Raw genomic sequence first — 14004 nt, forward strand, 5'->3', positions numbered from 1 at the left:
CCACACCCTCCCTCCCCCACGCCCCCGCCCACGGGGTCCCGTCTGAGCCGCCAGCCCCCATCCAACCCGAGACCGCGCCGTCATCCAGCAGCCGCTACTGGGAAAGACGACGGTGGCGGCGGCGGGGAGCTGCTGGGGGGCGCGGAGAGACCGCGGCCATCTGGGGCTGGGGAGGAGAAAGCCAGGCAGAGTCTGATGGAGTCTGCGTCCCGCCTGCCTTCCTCTGGGCCTTCCAAGCCCCCTCTCAAAAGGCCAGGACGCGCTGGGCCCGCGAAAGACACCCGTCTTCACAGGCCAACCAGAACTCCGGCCACCTGCGGGAGGACGGCACTGTCCCTTGCGACCTGGCCGCGGAGCCGACCTCCTCCACAGCCTCCTCGAGGATAGTGAGCCCGAATTCCACGCGGGTGATGAGCCCCGAAGCGCGCGGTTGCCTCTGCTCCTCCCGAACCGAGTAGGAAAGAGGGGAGAGGGAAACAGGAGGCTGATGGAGGGGAGAGAAATGGAATTCCAGAGGTAGCCCACTGCCAGACACCTGCAAGATGGCTTTGTTGTGGCCCTGAAGCTCTTAATAGTGAGGGCCCAGGATAATTCCCTTGGGGCTGCGGGAAAAAGAGGAAAGAAAGTTCACGCTCTCAGGTGTTGGAGGAATTGGGAGCTGGAGGTGTGATTTCTTGGCCTCCAGCAGAAACTTTGTTCCAGTGGCCAGGTTCTTTCTCCCTCTGACTGGTGGTTTGCTTTGGAAAGTTCTCATTTTCCTGGAGGAGCTGTCCTCCCCTCGCGTGCTGATAAAGGATGAAAGGAAGTCCTGCCGGCGTCCCAGGACTGCAAGGGCAGGCGAAAGTTTAAGAATGTAAAGGAGTAGCGGACCTTAAAAAGAATGGCTTAAAGAGTAGGGTAGGGAGGGGTTACCAGGGTGTACCACTGTAGGGAGAGGATACAATATCGATTTTTTTTTGTATGCTGCAGATGAGATTACCACCGAAACGCACTTCCTAATTCGCAGTGACCTTCTTAACATTTCTCCTTTCCTCCTCCTAGGTTAGTACAGTTCCCAACCCAGTCTGATTGTCTAAACATTCAGTGAGTTAATTCAATATATCCATCCAGAAGTTGCCCCAGTACTAATGTGGTGCAGCAGAAAGAACGGTGAAGTCAAAAACCCCAATTGTGAATTCTGGCCCTGTAACTTTGTAGCTCTGCGAATTTGAACAACTCACTCAGTCTCTCTGCTCTCCTGTGTTCTGATATATACAGCATCATCTCGAAAATTTCTTCCAGCTCCTGAGATATTAGTCACAAAATCATCACAAGTTATTTTTTTCAGCCTTTCTAAATATAGCTTCATATAATGTAATATATTGAAGTAAATAATCTGGAAACATGTGAAATGACCAATTCCTCTCGCAATGAAGATGTGCATCAAAAATAAAAAACAAATAACATGTTTATTTTAATAAGCAAAACAGGCCCATTCTCAGACTTATGATCAGAAATAAGACTGACTTAAAGTTTTTATCTTCCAAACAACTGCCTCTTACTTAATTAAAAACTACTCTTCCAGGTCTTCAAATGTTTACTGTGTACAAATATTAGAGTTTGTAAATATTTTAGTCCATTTTATGTGCTCATATTTTATCACCAACTACTAATTATTGCCTATATTAGAATAATGTTTTTCTGTGTATTCATTACTTTCACATACTTTATTTCATTTAATCATGACTGCATCACCCATGAGTTGAAAAGCAGGTCTAGTCTTCTAGGTTTTATGGAAGGTGAAATGGGATTCGTGGAGGTATGATAACTTGCCCATAGATTCGGTGTAACTCTTTTAACTCAGTACCCAGCTGTCTCCAAGACACTAGCTGCCTATGTGAAATAGAATATTTCTGCTTCAGACCAGGAATGGTTTCCTTTTTCTAATTCATTCCTTCCACAGTGTCAGTACTATTCTCAACAGAGGAGACTCAAATTTAGTTGACTACTTAGGACTATTTTTGGTACACGGATATGATTAATATGTTTTTACACTGGTAGCACTTCAAAGTGTCCTTACATGCATTATCTCAATTAAGGTCATGACAATCACATAAGATCATCAAAAGAGGTTTATTTAGCCCTGTTGAACAGATGAGGAAACTGAGACCAAAAGACATTAAGGCCACAACTAACCAGGCCCTGGATTTCCAGGACAAGTGTTTCCCCTGTAGCCCACACTGTGTGTTTTTGTTCAAGGGTTGCAATTAGAATGACTGCAGGGAACAGCAAGACAGAATACATGATACCATTAGTATAAATATATAGTCATGCATTGCTTAACAACAGAAATACATTCTGAAAAATGTGTCTTTAGGTGATTTCATCCTTGTGCAAACACCATAAAGTATACTTAAACAAACATACATGGTATAGCCTACTACACACTTAGGCTATATGTTATAACCCATTGCTCCTCGGCTACAAACCTGTACAACATGCTACTATGCTGAACATTATAGGCAACTGTAAAACAATGCTAAGTATTTGTGTATCCAAACATATCCAAACATAGAAAAGGTGCCATAAAAGGCCAGGCACAGTGGCTCAGCCTGTAATCCCAGCATTTTGGGAGGCTAAGATGGGTGGATCACCTGTAGTCAGGAGTTCACGACCAGCTTGGCCAACACAGTGAAACCCTGTCTCTATGAAAAATACAAAAATTAACTGGGTGTGGTGGCAGGTACCTGTAATCCCAGTTACTTGGGAGGCTGAGACAGGAGAATTGCTTGAACCCGGGATGTGGAGGTTGCAGTGGGTAGAGACTGCACCATTGCACTCCAGTCTGGGCAACAAGAGTGAAACTCTGTCTCAAAAAAAAAAAGAAAGTAAGAAAGGAAGGAAAGAAGGAAGGAAAGGGGGAGGGAGGAAAAGAGAAAGGGAGGGAGGGAGGGAAAGAAAGAAAGAAAGATAAGAAAGATAAAGAAAGAAAGAAAGAAAGAAAGAAAGAAAGAAAGAAAGAAAGAAAGAAAGAAAGAAAGAGAGAGAGAAAGAAAGGGAAAGGAAGGAAGGAAAGGAGGGAAAGGAAGGAAGGAAATGAAGGAAAGGAAAGAAAGGAAGGAAGGGAGGGAAAGAAAAGTGTCCTTATTAGCAGACTGTATGACAATAGCATTATCAATTACTATGCATCAAATTACCTCAAAATTTAACAGCTTAAAATAACAAATCTTTAGAGGACATCAGTAAGATTGCAGAGTAGAAAATCCTAGCCTTCAACATTCNGGAGGGAGGGAGGAAGGGAGAAAGGGAAAGAGGGAGGGAAAGAAAGAAGGAAAGAAAGAAAAGAAAGAAAGAAGGAAGGAATGAAGGGAAAGAAAGAAAGAAAGAGAGAGAGAGAGGGAGGGAGGGAGGGAGGGAGGGAGGAAGGAAAGGAAGGAAGGAAGGGAGAGAAAAGAAAAGGAGAGAGAGAGAAAGAAACAAAGAAAGAGGAAGGAAGGAAGGAAGGGAAAAGAAAAGAAAAGAGAGGGTGCTGTAAATGCAGTATTACGAATTTATGGGACCACTGTCATATATTCAGTCCATTATTGACTGAAATATTATTATGCAGTGTGTTGCTGTATAGTTGTACTTGAGCAAGGGAAGGGGACTGTAGAGAACTGCAGGAGCAAGTACCACTCACTAGTCAGCTGCAGGATGCCTTGTGGGAATGAAAACCTTGGGGCTGTAAGAATTCTGATTTTTCAGGAGTCAGAAATCCAAATTTTCTTGTAAAATATTCTTTGTGATGTTGGTGAATACATTAAAAAACAAAAACAAAAACACAGAAAAGGGTAGGCCTAACAGAACACATCTGCTAATAACATGTAGACTATGAGCTATGTGTCCGTGTGTCTGGTTTTAAATTTCATCAATTGCTTTTTACCCCCAGACAGCAAGGGCTGAACCAAATCCTTGAGTATGGTTCTAATTCTGATGGCATCTGATGTCCCCAGAATTAGAGATTACCAAGGCCTTGGGTGCAATTAATTATGATTTATAAAAATGATTTGTGGGATAGGTGTTTCTAAATTTCTGGCTATTCTTTATTGTTATTATTATACTTTAAGTTCTGGGGTACATGTGCAGAATGTGTAGGTTTGTTACATAGGTACACACGTGCCATGGTGGTTTACTGTACCCATCAACCCATCATCTACATTAGGTATTTATCATAATCCTATCCTTCCCCTACCTCCCCACCCACAGACAGGCCACAGTGTGTGATGTTCCCCTCCCCGTGTCCATGTGTTCCTATTGTTCAACTCCCACTTATGACTGAGAATATGCGGTGTTTGGTTTTCTGTTCCTGTGTTAGTTTGATGGTTTCCAGCTTCATCCATGTCCCTCCAAAGGACATGAACTCACCCTTTTTTATGGCTGCACAGTATTCCATGGTGTATATGTGCCGCATTTTCTTTATCCAATCTATCACTGTTGGGCCTTTGGGTTGGTTCCAAGTCTTTGCTCTAGTGAACAGTGCTGCAATAAACATACATGTGCATGTGTCTTTACAGTAGAATGATTTATAATCCTTTGGGTATATACCCAGTAATGGGATTGTTGGGTCAAATTGGTATTTCTGATTCTAGATCCTGAGGAATTGTCACACTGTCTTCCACAATGGTTGAACTAATTTACACTCCCACCAACAGTATAAAAGCATTCCTCTTTCTCCACATCCTCTCCAGCATCTGTTGTTTCCTTTTTAATGATCGCCGTTCTAACTGGTGTGACATGGTATCTAGTTGTGGCTTTGATTTGCATTTCTCTAATGACCAGTGATGATGAGCATTTTTCATATGTTTGTTGGCCACACAAATGTCTTCTTTTGAGAGGTGTCTGTTTGCATCCTTTGTCCACTTTTTGATGGGGTTGTTTGTTTTATTCTTGTAAATTTGTTTAAATTCTTTGTAGATTCTGGATATTACCCCTTTGTCAGACATGCAAATTGCAAAAATTTTCTCCCATTCTGTTGGTTGCCTTTTCACTCTGATGATAGTTTCTTTTGCCGTGCAGAAGCTCTTTAGTTTAATTAGATCCCATTTGTCAATTTTGGCTTTTGTTGCCATTGCTTTCGGTGTTTCAGTTATGAAGTCTTTGCCCATGCCAATGTCCTGAATGGTATTGCCTAGGTTTTCTTCTAGGGTTTTTAGGGTTTTATGGTTTTCTTCATCTTGAGTTAATTTTTGTATAAGGTGTAAGGAAGGGGTCCAGTTTCAGTTTTCTGTATATGGCTAGAATTTCTGGCTATTCTTGAAGCCATCAATGAGAGTGATCGCAGTAAATGAAATAATTTCTAAGTCACATGTGTTTCTTCTGGGCACAGAGACACATTTTTCCTGATAGTGATGACAAGATTGTGATAATGAAGATGATGACAAGGACAAAACTGGCCTCACCTCTATGTCCCTTAAAGGATAGTTCTGAATGAACCCTATTGAAAAATAGACACAGAACTGAAATGGTAACATTAGTTACATGTGGTATAATCATTATTCTTAGATTTTTCTAGCCGTGTCAAGACTACACATAAAGTAAGAAATAGAATGGGGAAAGGAATACATGTTCCTACGTGGAAGTATTAAGTAAGCTCAACAGGAAAAATGAACTTATACAAATTTTACTAAAGACTAAAATGAAAGTATAATTCATAGTACATAAAGCATGAATGCCATGAAAGTATGTTAGTGCAACTGCAGTGAAAAGGTTGAAAAATATGACCCACAGAAGAGTATTTTTGGCTGAAATATTTTACATCGAAAACCTGTGCATAAATTAACAACTGTAGTTTAGAGAAAAATAAAAAGAAACAACAAATGTCCCACTGATTTTAATAATGTTATAACATCAAAGGATGTCAAATGACCCAAACTTGCTCCACTGTTGAAAAACCACGTTGTATTTTAAATTTTTACACACAAAAAAATCATAATATTCACCTCAGCTGAGGTTTTTAGGGACTCTACAATTCTGTGACTACAAAGGTTAAAATAGAAGTAACAGTTGAAAGAGAATGAGATCAGCCAGCTAGTCCATTTTTTTAAAAAAAAATTTGTGGCACTTACAGACTCAATCAACATGTGAAGAGGTGGAGAAACTGAGGCTGGCTTCCTACCCCATTCCACACACCACTATATACACATGAGACTTAAATAACACTTCTTCCCTCTCTTGTGACTGACACAGATACTCACTATAATAAAATTTCACTTGAATTAAACAGAAGGTCTTAGGGTGAGCCCCTGTAGAATTTTTAACCTCTTTACTGCATTCTGATTATCACACTGATGATCCTTAACTCAGGAAACATGCAATTTCATTTATGTATGTTTGAACTGGGCAGAAAGACATGAAATTCAGAAACATCATTGAAGGGCTTAAATGCAAATTCTGGGTTTCTTAGATAAAACCTTCACAAAGAGAGTCCTCCTCACTCCACCCCAACACTTTGCTGCTTTCAAAGTACCCACAACACTACTATTACTACTGGAAATTGAAAATACTGTGCTGAATCTGTGCAGAGGAAAATTTTATTTAATTTTGCCAAGTTCAATTTACCAACTGTCATCCAACCTCTAGAATTGCATCCCTCTAGAGGGAGTTAATTAATAGGGCACTTTTTTGTACTCACAATGAAGTGTCTGCTTATTGCAATTCAACTCCACAGAAACCTCCCCCCTACCAAAAAAAAAAAAAAGAAAGCCTTTAGGATGGGCAAGAAATCTTAAAGCTAGTTTTCTAATCATATAACCCAGAAATTTCACTGAGAGAAATGGCACAGACCTGACTTGAGTGAGGCAGAGTATGAATGGAAGGACACTGTCAGACATTACACAGAGATAGTTGTATACTCCACCGTTAAACTCTCAAGTTTTTCTGAAAAGTACATAAACAATGAGAATTGGTTTTTTTAATACTCCAGTTGGCCTGCTCAAGGACAGAATTTTCTGTCTTACTCCTGCCAGCTTCCAATTAATCAATTTACCTCCAAAGTGTTCTCAAGTTGTCACATTATAATTTGTTTGTAACATTGGTCCTTGGCTCAGTTTACCAACTCACTCCCTCATATATAAGTGAACCATTTGCATGAAAAATGAATGGCATACCAATTAACTAAATGCTTCTGAGACATTTTGACAACGAACCAAACTGTATTTTCCTTGTCTTCTCTTTTCTATTTCTCTTTATTCACTAACTATCCTACATTTATTCAACAAATACACATTGAGTAGAACTATATGCCAGTCGTTCTTCTAAGTGATTGGTTATATAATGGAGAAATAAAACAGCATAGTTCATACATTCATAGTATTTACAGTTTTACAATGGAGATAGAAATAACCAAACAAATAATTATAAATTGTTACAAGTTCTATGAGAAGAAAAACAAAAAACATAGTGCTATAGGAGGGGGCAACATATATAGCATAATTTAGATTGAGAATGTCAAGGAAGATTCCTCTAAGAATGTGATGTTTAAAAAGAGAAATGAATGACAGAAATGAGCAAGGCAAAAAGCAGGGAAAAGACTGCTCCAGGGAGGGAAAACAGCATGCTGAAAGGCCTAGGTAGGAAATTCAAGATCAGAGCAGTAGTTTCTAAATTCCAAACTGCCCAAGCATCCCACCAATTTTTTTAAAAATGTACCACACTTCTTCAACTACATTTATTTGGTTACTTTTATATTGTGTATACTATTGTACTAATATATGTATTATAAAACATACACAAAAATTTGAAAGTCTCAAAGGATACTTTTTTTTAAAATGGACCATCTTGGACACTTCCAACTTCAGAACCTCCCGAATGAGAGGAACTGAAGGACCAATGTGGCTGAAGCTTAGGACATAATAATGTTGAGCAGAGAAATGATATGATATAATTTACATTTAAAAGTACCAGCCTAGTTCTTGTATAGGTAATTGGAATAAGCCTTATAAACTAATGATATAGTTATAGAATTGGTTGAGAGTTAAATTTGTACACCACACCTCAGTTGTGTTCTGGAGCCCCTCATTGAGTTGGGGATTGATACTGAAACTATCCATTTAAAAGTAATTCAAGAACCTACAAGCAATGTATTCCACAGCCATGAACACAGATGATACCCACATCTTGCTTTCTAAATACCATCATTCACTAAAAGAAAGAGGGATCCTTAGAAAAATGACTCCAAGTCTGCAGCAGGGAAAGTACCAGGTAAACCTGGAACATATTGATGTGTCAGAAAACACAAAAGAGCTCAGACTAATTAGATCATGTTAAAAGGACAAAGGAGCCAGCTTGAAGTGGTTGTCCACTGATCAAACATATGAAGAGCTGAGCCCCAAAAAGATTAACTATGATAATGTATTATAATACATTGAATAAAATAAAATGTATGAGCCCATGGTGATAATCAAAAGAGAAAATATTAACTAAATATTAACTATTTTTAGAAGAATATGAGCTAATAAATGTACAAGAAATGACAGAATTACAAAGTCATCATTTTGCAATGCCCAATGTAATAACTATGAAATCAGTGGATGCCAAAATCATTGGATAAGAGGTTGTTGGGAACATGATATGCATATGGTCTCAAAATATTACCTCATATGTTAGTCATTAATTTTTTTTCAGAGTGCTAAGGCTTTATTTCAAATGGAGCTTATGCTAGAGGGGCCCTTCTCCAATCTTTCTTCTGTACCCTATTCTCTCCCAAAGGTATCTCTCTAAGGGAGGTCATTAGGTCATTAGAGAAGAGGAAATCTAGAGAACAAAAAGGAGCACTGATTTTGCCAAAGTCCTCTGAAACCACCACTGAGTCCTTCTGGATCCAGTTGAGAATCTGGACCTTGAAAATGAGAGCTAAACCTCTTCCACTAGAAGAGGATGATCACTGATGCTGTGGATCCTCTGAGACTTAGCAATATCTTCTCTCTGAACTTCAATTTTGATTTGCCCATTCACAGCCATCGCTATGATGTTCCTTTGAACAAGACCTCTACTGAAACCAGCTCTGCTGTGACTTACGGCAAGTATATGAATGCTTATTTCTAAATTACCCTTTATATTTCCTCAGTGTCACTAAGGAACCCTAGATCTCTTCCATAACATGCACCAGTCACTGTTTGGCCACCATTTTTATTCTACTGTAGTCACCTCACATTGACACAGGGCTTCTCTTAGAGACTTCTAACCTCTCAGCTACTGTTGTTCCAAAGTTCCCCAAAAAACTATGAACCCACTGAGTTGCACTGTGAGTAAAGGGCACTGCATCATCTCTTGCTTACTTGTCTCCCACACACACCCCTTAACTCCTCCCCTAGCACTTTCTACTTTTCATATGGTGGGACTTCCCTTGTATCATCTCCTCCATGCCTTCTACATTATAGCTTGTTGTAATATTCTATTTCCAAAGAGCTAAATTTTCCTTTTGGTTTATAAAGGGCTACTTTTGGAAGTTAGAAACCAGAAACTTTTCCCCCTTTCAAAAATCCTGGATTTCATGAAAATTGTCTCACAAAAGGCTCAAGAAAATTGGCCGTGAGATTCAAACTAGAGAAAGATCCCTTTTCTCTAGGTGGATTATGCCTTTCCAGAAGTAATGAATGCCTTTCCAGAAGTAACAAATGCCACTAATTCAAGGAGTAATTAGCCACAGGGCAAAGGGTTTATTAGGAATTAAATATTCATTGGTTTCACAGTCCAGAAATACTAACTTAATTAGGGTTACCAAAGCATATTGAATCAGAAAATCTGAATTCTGGTTGCAACTTGTCAAATGATACACTTTGTGACTTTTGACAACTTGCATAATAAAAAATAATAGCATCAGCAATTTTTGAGCCCCTATTTGGGCCAGTGAAGCTGGACTATCAGTGATGCTGGGTATCTTACTTATTTATTTTCTGGTACTCCTGTCTATTTGTTTCTGGTACTCTAGTCCCCCAGTTACTATCCTAAACCTTCACCATTCCCCTCTAGTTTCTGACTCTAACCTTCCGACGTGAGAAAACATAAGCTTCTGTAGTTTAAATTGCTCTTGTGTTTACTGATATTTGTAGTCACTTTCCTAACTGGTGCACCAGGTAGTTCTGGGTCCAGTTTGTAGATATAGTGGCAAGAAGTTAAGAAAGTTTCTGTGGGCTTCCAGTTTCTCTTTGAAGTAGGGCATATAGTTATCTGCTGAGTTTGAGGAAGTAAGTTGTGGGGAAGAACATCTAAGAAAACTAGAAATGATTGTAGTTGCCTACTGTGGAGAACAGGGGAAAGGAAAAACTAAGAAAACATTGAAAGGATCCTAGTCATTGTTAGGGTCAAGATGCTGTTAAAGGCAATGGATTTATTTAGAGTAGAATCAAACCTGAAATCATCTTATTTTGATCCATCAATGTAAAGAACAAAAGAAGGTCACTGATCAGATTCATCTAGATGTGTGTTTTGTAACAAGGATTTGAGAGGAGAATGAGGCACAGAGTTTAAGAGATTGACAAGAAACAAGAAATAGTGTGTTATGAAATCCAGTCAGAATTAGCAAGGATGTGAGGAAGGGAGGAGGCTGACCATCTCTCTCTCCTGCTAATGTACCTGAAATGGGGTTCCATTGCTCATAGAAAAACAGTTCAAATAATTAAGATGCTTACACAGGAATGATCTGACCCATGACTCTTTCTAGCCTCCTCTTATGTTGTTCTTCCCATTGTTCTCCATACTCAAGCCGTGCACACAGGGGGCTGCAAGAAAGTAAGCCAAATATATAGTTTTTTACGAATTCTATTTGCTTTATTTTCCATGTACATCCCCTCAGCCTGCCTTTTCTAGCCAAATCTTTTTTACTTCCCTGGGCTTATTTTCCATTAGCCTGGTCCCTTCTCTCTAACTAGCAACACCACTTTTAATTTTAATTCTTTTAATTTCTTCTCCTTGAAATTTAATTGATCTCCCTGACTCCATTCTTTCACTTCTGTAATCCATCTTCACATTGATGCCTTGGTTATCTTCATGTTACTCTGAGCAAAGCATATTATGCTTCTGTTCTCAAAGCTTTTACAGTACATCATGAGCTTCCTATGTCATGTAAAGTTCTCTACTACCTAGCACCAGTTCACCTTCCCAGTCTCCTCTCTTCTACTCTCTGCCCTCAACATTCTATGTTCTAGGCACACTGGATTCTTTATAATTCCTTAAATATGCCACATATGTTCATATGGGCTTGCTTTCATTCACATTGTTTTTTCACTTCCCATCTCCATCTTTTAAAGTCCTAGTCATCCCTTGAGTCATAAATGGTACTCATTTTCTGCTGAGAAGCAATGGCTCCTTTTGTGTATTACCATAACATGTTGGTTGTATCTTTATCATTAAGATTTATTTCATTTACATTATATCTTGATTATCTGTGTGGATGTCTGTCCCTGTATCAAACTGGAAGGTCCATTTGGGTTGAGATTTTGTCTTAGTCATTATAATAGGAACTTAGTTCCTAGTTCAATGGTAAGTAATCCTTGACAAGAGCAGCAGGGGATAGGGTTGCAATAGTATTTTGGGATCAGATTAGGAAGCCCGTGAATGTCAAGTTATAATGAAGAAAGGGACTAGGAGTGGTGGCTCACACCTGTAATTCCAGAACTTTAGGAGTCCAACGTGGGAGGATCACTTGAGGGCAGGAGTTCAAGACCCAGTCTAGGCAACATAGTGAGACCTCGTCTGTACAAAAAAAAAAAAAAAAAAAAAAAAAAATTAAATATCCATGCACGGTGGCACACACCTGTAGTCCCAGCTACTTAGAAGGCGAGGCAGGAGATTTGCTTGAAACCAGGAGTATGAGGCTATAGTGAGTTATGATCACGTCACCCACTTCAGCCTGGCCAACAGAGCAAGACCACATCTCTATTAAAAAATTAAAGAAGAAAGGAAATTCATATATAATAGACATTTAATAAATACTTTTTAATTGAAGAGCTGTTAATAACCAAAATCTCTTTTTTTCTTCATTTGACAGATTCTAAGTTTTCCCATTTGCACAGGAAAGGAAACTCTTCCTTTATTCTTTGGAATGTTATTCATTGATTGATTCATTCAACTTTTCTTGAGCATCTACTATGAGTTGAAAGAGAATTTACAGTCCATCTAATTCAGTTTTCTCACTTTAAACATGAGGAAATTGAGGCCCAGCAAGTTGAAATGATTTAACATAGGTCTTACAGCTAGTACGTGGTAAAAAAAAAAAAATGACTAGAAGCTAGTCTGTGCCTTGCTTTCTAACCCATAGCTTCCTAATTTTACAAAATTCTTACAAATTTGAGTAGGTGATAGGCAGATTGATGGCACCCTAGAAACCTATGCAGAAAAAGATTCTAATTACCAAAGTCAAAACTTTAGAATATGAAAGAAGTTTCCCTCTACCTCAGGCTCTCATTACTTTATATCTGATTTTATAAAACCTTCCAAATTTGTTTCACTGCTTTCATAGTTCCCTCTCTACAAATTCATTTCACATATCTGTATCAGACCACATGCTAGTTCCCAAACCTAAAATGAATGTTTCATTTCATCAGTCACCTATTTAAAAATCTTGTCTGCTCTCCATTGATTACAGAATAGAATATTGATTACAGGATAAAAGACAGGTCTAGATTCAAATCATGCCTCTACCTTGCCTATTTCTTCCATAAGCTATGTTTCAGGCAAATCACTTAAACATTATGACCTTTAATTTCTACAACTGACAAATGGGAATAAAAGAGTTTAAGGTTTCTATATTGGATTTCAGCCAAATATTTAAAAATATCCTTCCTACATAACTTAATTATATGAATAGCAAATGGGAAAAAGCAGCAAAAAAAAAAGTCAATAGCATTCAAACAAGCAAAAGGGTCATGTCATAACATTCAAAAAATTGTAGCCATCAAAGACAGATATGAAGAAGTTTTCAAGAATTTACAGAACAAAGCTATGGCAAACCTCTTAATGTCATCCTCCAAACAAGTATTTTGTAGGGAAGGTGAGCAAACAAAATTCTGAAAAGTATAACCAACTACTCCTACACTATAACATGGGAAAGGTAGCTTTAGATGAAACATGAGTAACCCTTAGAGGAGACAAAGAATTTTGCAAGGGAGGAAAAGTCCCATCACAACTAGTTGCATGTTCTACCAGAAAAGGGAACTATTGGAAATCTCCCTTTTGGCATCTTCCAGCTGGGTGAAAATGGAGAGGATGGTAGAACAATCATAAACACCCATAGTTAATTATCTCCAACAATAAATAGTGACATAGCAGAAAGGAAGAAAAAAATAGAAAATAATTAGGACAAGAGTCTCTGAGGGAAAGTGAAGAAGCATGTGTAGTGCCTGAAGGGAAGTAACCTACATGTACTCCCTATGTTGTTTATTTTTTTCCCAGAGGATGAGAGAGAGGAGCTTGGGAGGAAGAGAAATTGCTACTGGGGAGAAATGGGCAAATATGGAGAGGGAAACATTTAAAAAGCTAATGACATTGAAGTAGAGAACTCAACAAACAAAATCAAATTCCAGATTACTTTCTTTAAAGCAAACAAAGAATCTGGGCTCCATGATGATTAGAAGAAACAATTCAAAGCCCAAGAATATTTCTCAGTGTAATGAATATAAACTCCAATAAATTAAGATTTTAGCACAGAAAACATTTACTAGAATTCCAGAAGAGAGTAGAGTGTGGATCCTCCTGTGCACAGCCACAGTTGAGCTCTTCTTCCTCCTTGAATCTAAGGTAATAAAAAAGCAAGTGGAATTCACTCACATTATAGCACAGCAAAAAGAAGGCCTAAACAAAACTGCTGTATTTTAAAAGATAAAAAGAAGGGACATAATAACTTTGCAAACACATTATCAGAAAAAATAAAAATATATGAGAAAGAAGAATACAGATGAAAAACCATGCTGGAAGTAAGCAGAACTTCACAAAGAAATAATTTCCAGCAACTGCTTCATGATATAAAAGTTAACGAGAACATAACATCAA

At 38.5% G+C, this 14004-nt stretch overlaps 1 protein-coding gene across 1 annotated transcript in view; it reads right to left on the reverse strand.

Annotated features, from left to right (window-relative positions):
• The window catches only part of SLC44A5 (solute carrier family 44 member 5), a 433562-nt gene extending 421902 nt beyond the window's left edge, over positions 1-11660 (reverse strand). Inside the window, exons 1-2 of the mRNA XM_017888981.1 lie at positions 11618-11660; positions 10647-10736 (exon numbers count right to left, since the gene is read on the reverse strand). The gene's annotated coding sequence lies outside the window, so the exon portion shown is untranslated. The remainder of the gene's footprint in view (positions 1-10646; positions 10737-11617) is intronic.
• Between the last annotated feature and the right edge of the window lie 2344 nt (positions 11661-14004).

The sequence above is a fragment of the Rhinopithecus bieti genome, unplaced genomic scaffold, assembly GCF_001698545.2.
Source record: "Rhinopithecus bieti isolate Rb0 unplaced genomic scaffold, ASM169854v2 scaffold_18142, whole genome shotgun sequence".
Taxonomy (NCBI): Eukaryota; Metazoa; Chordata; class Mammalia; order Primates; family Cercopithecidae; genus Rhinopithecus; species Rhinopithecus bieti.